General features: G+C 34.3%; 1 protein-coding gene across 1 annotated transcript in view; it reads left to right on the top strand.

The window, feature by feature from the left end:
* The first annotated feature begins 1,126 nt into the window (after window positions 1-1,126).
* Window positions 1,127-8,293, top strand: part of Glut1 (Glucose transporter 1) — a 41,463-nt gene continuing 34,296 nt past the window's right edge. The window contains exon 1 of the mRNA XM_090102948.1: window positions 1,127-1,416. The gene's annotated coding sequence lies outside the window, so the exon portion shown is untranslated. The remainder of the gene's footprint in view (window positions 1,417-8,293) is intronic.

The following is an 8,293-nucleotide window of genomic DNA, read 5'->3' as shown; positions in this document are numbered from 1 at the left end:
GAATGTTGCAAGTAATCTGAAAATTTTATGAAATGAAATTATGTATGTACATTGTAACTACATTATTCAATCAAAATCCGTAAATGCTTTGCAATGTTTACTAATTGACTGTTTTCAATGGCACTATAAATAAAATTGTGAATCCTATCCTATCTACTAATATAATAAATGTGAAAGTTTGTGCAGAGGATGGATGTGTATGTGTGTGTGTTTGTTACTCTTTCACGCAAGTACTACTGAACCTATTACAATGAAATTATGCACACATATAGAGGGTAACTTGGATTAACACATAGGATAGGTTTTATCCCGGAAATCCCACGGGAACGGTAACTATGCGGGTTTTTCTTTGAAAACGCGGGCGAAGCCGTGGGCGAAAAGCTAGTTAACAATAAATAAGATTTCAATTTGAACAAAAAATTCACGTAATTTTTTAACCAATCATCACGTGCATCAGCAATGAAACAAAGCTTTCGGGTTTCGCCATTTCGAATTGTACGGTTTAATTCTACATTAAAGTACAAACAGAATATCTAAATGTTAACAAAAACATAATATTATGAATAGGTACAGCTAATTTATTAGGTATTTGAATAAATTATTCATGACTAAAAAGTGGTGGCTTATGTGTTTTTATAATAATAAAGCAACAGGTTTATATTGTTTTCAGTTTTAACATCAATTAAAAGTAAGTTCATCCTTGTTTAGAGCGAAGAAAGTAAATAATAAAAAATAAAGGAAACCCCTGAAACATAATTCACATATCTCATAAAACGTTTAAATCTAACTTTATTATTTATAACATACTTAAAAAAATATTTTAAATATATTTTAAGTTTGCCTTTAAGCGAGCTGAACACTAAATTGTAGAGCAAGTTGTACGGCGAGCACGACCGTTCTGCGCCAGCACCGACTCGTGAGCGCTTTTCCGTCCAGCATGACGTCGTTTCTTAACGTCATCGTGTGAATAGGGGGTGTTTGTTCACTTGTGTGGGGTTGGCTTCGGGCGAGCCGCAGCGCACGCCTCTCGGTATCGATCGTGCGCGTCATAGTGCGCACGTTGCTACGTTCACAGCTCGTCAGGGCGTCCACACTCCCGCTCTAGTCATGCGCGAGTCTTCTCCGCTATCGCATCGACCGAAATTAGAGTCGGATTAAACGCGCGATTGTCGCGGTCGCGCTCGGCGGTCTCGGCAGATTTACGTATACGCCCCGCAGCCGCCGCCGCCGGGTCTGGCTCGACGTTTCTCCATGTGTGACCGGATTACCTCCGAAAAATCGATCGGGGAAGGTGGCCGCGGGCTGGCTATGGGCTCCAGCTAATCGTTCCGGCCAGGTGGATGAGGAGGGGCAACTTCGCAACTAACTTACACACGTCTGTTGCAACACCTCACTCGTCATTAAAAACCCCATCAGGTACGTCGGTTTATGTCGTAGTATTCGTCGCTTAGTACGATCACGTTTTGGCAACGCTCGTCAAAGAGCGTGTGCAAGATATTGCAGTATTTCGCCCCATTCTGTCACAGAGATCCGTTTATGTAAGTGCGTCCGTCGATATCGCAAAACAGAAAGAGAGAAGATTGAATGAAAGAGAAGGACAATGTCCGTCAATATGAAAGTTGTTAAAAATTATGCCTCCATCGAACTGATTTTATCTTGCAAGGATAGAGAATTTGAAAGGAAGTTTAGTTTCATAAAGAAATAAAATATGAAAGGAAAAGTTTGTGACCAGGGGCGAAATGTGTTACGTGTGTAGAATTAGATGCGGGTTTATTCATTTACGCTTTTTTAAAAGTTGCAGTGCGATTTTTTTTTTAATTTTTGCTGAGCGAGTGTTACCGAGGCGGTCATTTTGTATTGATTATTATCCATCCAAATCTTAATCGAAGATGTTTTAAGAAGATGTCAGAATGGTGGACAACAAAAAGGACAAAAATCGATCTGAATAATTTAATTTGACATCATCACCCACTTGAAGCATTGCGAAATAATATTTAACTGCATCCTGACACAGAGAAAGGTCATTGGTACTGTGTCTTATCTATGAATTAAATGTAACTTACATTAGTATTGTTTGTCTGAGAATGTAATATTATAAGCTGAAATTAATTTATTTCTCTTAATTGGTACCTAAATCAGAAATGGTAGGTATGTCATGTTAGGTTTCTTTAAGATCTCAATTATTCTATAGAAATTGAATTAAAAATATACAAGGGGTTTGTATGAATATATTGCTTGAAGTGTAAATAACTGGGTCAGCAAAGACGGAGACTGTTTTGTTAAAATCAATACCCACCTAAAGCAAAATATAGCTTTGTGGCAATTAAAATTAATGTACCTATCTGCAAAAGTAATTATCCTCTAAATTGCACTCAAATTCATAAATAGGTAAAGGGTATGAAAATATTTTTTTTTCAGAAATATGACGTGTAAAAAATCTCCTCATGATTTGAAATTTTTTGGATAGGTAATTAAAATTAAACCACAGAACATAATTAAACTGATATGTAATGTCAATTTGTTTGATTATTCTTCTATGAGACTTCAATTAGTGACTTTTCTCGATTTAATTTATAATAATTATAAAGTATGCAAACATTATATCCATCCTAATATCTGTATGAACTATAAATAGATCCATTCCACGCAAAACATGAAACGTTAAGTTTAATAATATAGACTTAGACGGGCTGAGACAAAGTTTTAGTTAAACATAATAAAATAAAGTTCATAATAACTAAGTTTTATTGAAATTGAAACGGAAACTTTTTCTCATACCTACTAGGCTTCTACTAGGGGAAGTTGGACTTATGTAGATACGTACCCAGTTAGAATATCATGTCTACTCACCATGTAATATAAACTATAACGCTTTATTATTATTTTTTATTTGCAATTTTTAATATTTAAAAATGCGACAGAATACAAAATCAAATTTTCTTTTTTTAACAAAAAACAATTATTGCCGCCTTCAAATTATTAGGCATGACGACAGTATCCATAAATGATCAAATTAGTGTTTTTAAGGGAAAATTTATAATAAATAAATTAAAAATAGTCACTTAGAAATAGTAAAAACATTAAGATTAATGAGATTATCAATAAAATAAAACATAGAAATTCTGCAGTCGGCCATCTTGACTGAAACACGCGTGACGTCACGTCTATGTAAACAGCTTCGCGTCAGGTATATTTTGTTGTTATGAATATGTTGAGAATACGCATTTTTATTTATTTTCTATTTTTCAACGTATGCTTTATAAACTCAGAACAGAAATATAATTGTGAATTCACAAATATGTGGTTCGGGATTCTCTCCGTTCAATTTATACAATCATTTCATATTAATTTCTCTTTAATACTATTTTTGGGTATTATTTTTATGTAGATTCACATTGCAATAATGCAACCACTTAAACTAAATAAACTTTGAAATTAGATTCTATAATACTTAATAATTAAATATTTGTTTAATTTTGCTTCGCTATGCATACAGATAATTACGTATTTACGTAATATTGACGTCACGCCTACGCCATGACACCTGTGAGCTGTTTTGGCACAGTTAATAAATATTTTTTGAAAAATAGCTTTTATCTTCGTTAAATTTAAGTATATTAGCGAAATATAGGGCTTTTCTTGTTTAATAAACGTATACACACATTATGGAAGAGGTTTTGAAAATCTTTCGTCATGCCTACATGGCAGGCACCAAGCGCTCAAATAAAAAATGATTTTCAAAAGCGGTTCAACAAGTTAAAAGTTTTGAGGTAGGTACATATTATAAAGCCTAAAAAAATAGAGTCAAATAGAGAAACTCATTTTTGAAGTCGGTTTATTAAAAACTAATATTGCATGCGGTATATTTTTTAGAAATCCCACGGGAACGGGAACTATGCGGGTTTTTCTTTGAAAACGCGGGCGAAGCCGCAGGCGGAAAGCTAGTAGTAAATAAAATTTTGAAAATCAATATCGTTTGGCACGCCTCATTTTAGCGTGTTAAATATACTGTCAGTCAACTAACATGTTTGAGAAATGCATTGATGGGTCTTTAAATAAGTACTACCACTTGTCCTATATAATTACTAGCGGTCCGCCCCGGCTTCGCCCGTGGTACATATGAAAAATAGATGTTGGCCGATTCTCAGACTTACCCGATATGCACAGAAAATTTCATGAGAATCGGTCCACCCGTTTCGGAGGAGTATGCAGACTAACATTGTGACACGAGAATTTTATATATAAGACTAGCGGTCCGCCCCGGCTTCGCCCGTGGTACATATGAAAAATAGATGTTGGCCGATTCTCAGACTTACCCGATATGCACAGAAAATTTCATGAGAATCGGTCCACCCGTTTCGGAGGAGTATGCAGACTAACATTGTGACACGAGAATTTTATATATAAGATAATTGCCTAGTAGAAAGATACAGTATGTATTTATTTTCCCACTTTCGTATTGATATAACTAAGTACTTGTAGGAAATTATTTTTCCCTGTTGAAAAAGATGGCAACACATACCTCGAAATATCCTTACAATGCGCTGATAGACGCTTGCGTTTATAAAGCACTAGCTTACCGCCCGCGGCTTCGCCCGCTTTGTTTAAAACCTAATTAATTATATACTAAAACCTTCCTCTTGAATCACTTTATCACGTTTTAAACATTTAAGCATATAAAGGGACATAGGGACAGAGAAAGCGACTTTGTTGTATAATATGTACCTAGTGATTATTTCGTTAATAGTTATTATAAGCTTAATTATGTTAAATGAACAAACCAAACGAATACTACCTATAACCTCATTTATTTACTTAGATTGTAAATTGTGTAATAAACCCAAATTTCGTAAATAACTTCACTAATTAGGATGAAGCTTCACATCAGTATCGCACTTGAATTTATTATTTATCCATTTTACCTTATTGGAAAAACAAGTTACATTTATAAGTAGTACTTTAATGGTAACATATAATCACAGATAATACAATACTAGTAATAATAAGTTTGAAGAAGTTGAATCAAGTAACATTATATCAAAACATGCACTACGGTCGTTCGACGCCCACCGTCCTTGCACCACTTTACATTATGGCATAGCCTTCCACCTGCCAGATGCACTACAATTTCTCACGACCACCCCATTCCTCATGGGTATATTTTTAGTTTAAAATCACTCGTATTGAATCTTTGTTTGCTTCCATTAAAACATTTTTATCGAAGCTTAAACCAAAATGGACTAATGGATTATTTGATCAAATCGATGGTGATGCATTGTTAATCTGCAGGTATGGAAATCCGTTAATTGAATCATTCAATGAATAATAACGTTTCAAATCACTGAAAATATATTATTGGTTGTATAGGTTTTTTTCCTCCAGAGCTTCCAGGATGTGGGATGGTAACATGAAGCTCAGGCTGATAATGACGGACATTAATTCGACCAAAATTCAACCCTCCCATAGAAAATTGCTCGATCACATGGTCGATTTAGTATGGAATGGTCTGAATTTTTGAAGTGAGTATTCTTTAGGCGCGTTAAGAGAAAATTTTAAGGTCGCGTCCTGGCAATACCGTCACGTTATGGAGTAAGGCGACGATTTTGGTGTCTTTGAATCTTGACAAAGAAGTTTCACTTCCGACACGTGTGCTCCACACACACGCTATTTTTTTTACTTTTTGACCCGTGTTCCTTTGCGAAAGTTGTTTACTTTCATACTCTGAACTACCACCATCATATTTAAATTTGGTCGGTTTGGTTTGGCGGGAGGTCCAAAACTAACCCTGTTATATTAAATAAGTACTTGTTATGAATATCAATGACCATACAAGTATTGTAAAACGTTGCTTTTTTTGAATACTTACTAGATATTTTCTGATTCCCATCACTAGCCCGTCTGTCAAAAAGATCAAGCTAACTTGTACAGGGTATAATGTAGTCTATTTCAGGCACACTATCGTCGATCGTCGTCGATCTTGTAACCTAGTTGCTAAATTGAGAAGACGGAATAAAGATGATTTCAGATGTAGCTATTATTATACCGATCTACGAATATGGAATGAAAATTTATAAACTTTCCAGACAACCTTCTAGTATCTAGTCTATTTAGGTGGATATTCGAATATACTGCATTTTAAGTTTCTTAGGATCTTATTTTTTTTATATATAAAAATGAATCGCAAAATGTGTTGGTAAGCGCATAACTCGAGAACGGCTGAACCGATTTCGATAATTCTTTTTTTATTATATTCCTTGAAGTACGAGGATGGTTTTTATGTAGAGAAAACGTAAATATGTACCACGGGCGAAGCCGGGGCGGACCGCTTTATATAAAAGTTTTATATAAAAAAAGGTATAAAAAATAAAGACTGTTTTTTTTTTTATTTATTCTTACGGAAATTACACGGACAGAGAATCACGTGGAATTACCCAAAGATTTTGAATTTCGCATTGTTCAACCTCACCCATTTATTTTATTTTTTTGGAGCAAAATTATTTTATTTTTATTAAATAGGCAAATGTGGTTCATAGACCGTAATGCTGAAAGATATTGTTAGGTACATGGTGTTATGCATAAATGATCGTGTAGATCGATGATTGAAATGAATGGCATGCAAATTACATGCTGGTGGCTGATAAAAAAACCAGCTTTAACCTTTCTATTTTTCATCCTGTAAGTATGACTGACATACATTAGGATTTAGGACCGCTTATATTGGTGCCATCATGCAAAAGCTTAGTGTTTCATGCACTATAATAGTACTATCGCAAATCGAAGCTGGAAGCGAACTTTATAAAATGCATGATTAGCTTTTTTGGTCAAGGTCATTTGGTTTTTTTTTTGCATGAACATGACAGTCCACTTAAAGAAAAAAAAAGACGGGTTGCACTCCGGGAGTGCCGGCAGAAGTGAAAACTTGATTATTAACGTTGAGCATGTTTGATATCCATCCGTCTTACGCTTTTCCGATCAGGTCACGTGTCCTGACGCGAGTTCAAGATTTTATACCCAACACCACTAAAGAAGTTTTCACTTCAAAAACAAGTAAGTACATATATAATTATCTAATTGCTAATGCAGTTCCCAGCGGATATTGCCAAAATAAAGGCCTAACTTCTTGAAGAGATTTTGGTGTTACACATTATCTACCAGAGTACCTATATGAAAGAATATTCTTGTTGGCTTTCAACTGATTGTTGATGGCGTATTTTATCACGACTTCTGCATAGCCTTTTCGTAAACGCATGTCATACTTGCATTGCCGTCTAGGGACTATTTAATGTGGTTTATCTTGGGATTATGTAGGGATGTTGGTCAATACATTAACATTAAAAATAATGTTAAATTAATGATTGTAAAAAATATTAAATATATCAAATTTTATTTTTGAAGTGAAAACTTCTTTAGCGGCGTCCATGCGTAAGACGGATACCATTCCAAAATATCAAACATGCTGAACGTTAATACTTAATCAAGTTTTCACTTCTGCCGGCACTCCCGGAGTGCAACCCGTCTTTTTTTTTAATTTTAAATTTCCAACAAAGAATACATAGTTTGAAAACTCTTAATTCTAAAATTGCTTACGACAATAAAATCATTTATTTATCTTTACTTACAGGAAATTACAACGATCATATTACAAATATATTTGAACGGATGACAATATTATTTTAAGACATTATAGTGTAATAAGAAAAAGAAAAGATTGTATTACTTATTATAATAAATTTCTCATGAGTACATGAACTTTTATAAATGTATGAAAAATGAACTTTTATAATCTATATGTAGCAGAAGCGTAGCGTGCCTTGGCGGGCCCCGTATAAAAATTTGTTTGGGGGCCCTTAGAAAGGGTAAAGATTTCTCACTAAAGAAAAAAAAATGTTTGCATAAAATTAAAAAAAAAATTATTCATCGTTATTATCTATCTGTCACTTATTCCAAAATTTTTACAAACAATTCAAATTAAATATACACACAGGAGGCCAGAAAATTGCTTTATTTGACTTTTGTCATTTCTGAAAAAAAATTGGGAAGTTTTTAGTAATTTTTGCTTACGCACGTTGGGGCCCCCTTGGCGCGGGGGCCCCGTATAATTGATACGGCAGATACGGCGCCCCTGCTACGCCCCTGATATGTAGTGAAAATAATAATAGTTAAAAAAAACTAAAAAACACGCTTTTTATAGAAAACCGAACTAAAAAATAGAAAATTTTATCAAATTAGTGTATTGTCATCGGTCCTCAATAAATCTACAAAGTTTGAACGAAATCTGGCCGTTTAAAGTGGG

Source organism: Colias eurytheme, chromosome 1 (genome assembly GCF_061535395.1).
Source record: "Colias eurytheme isolate Ceu_HAF_F1 chromosome 1, ilColEury1 Martin Lab GWU primary, whole genome shotgun sequence".
In the NCBI taxonomy this organism is placed as follows: Eukaryota; Metazoa; Arthropoda; class Insecta; order Lepidoptera; family Pieridae; genus Colias; species Colias eurytheme.
This window is presented reverse-complemented; position numbering and strand designations above follow the sequence as displayed.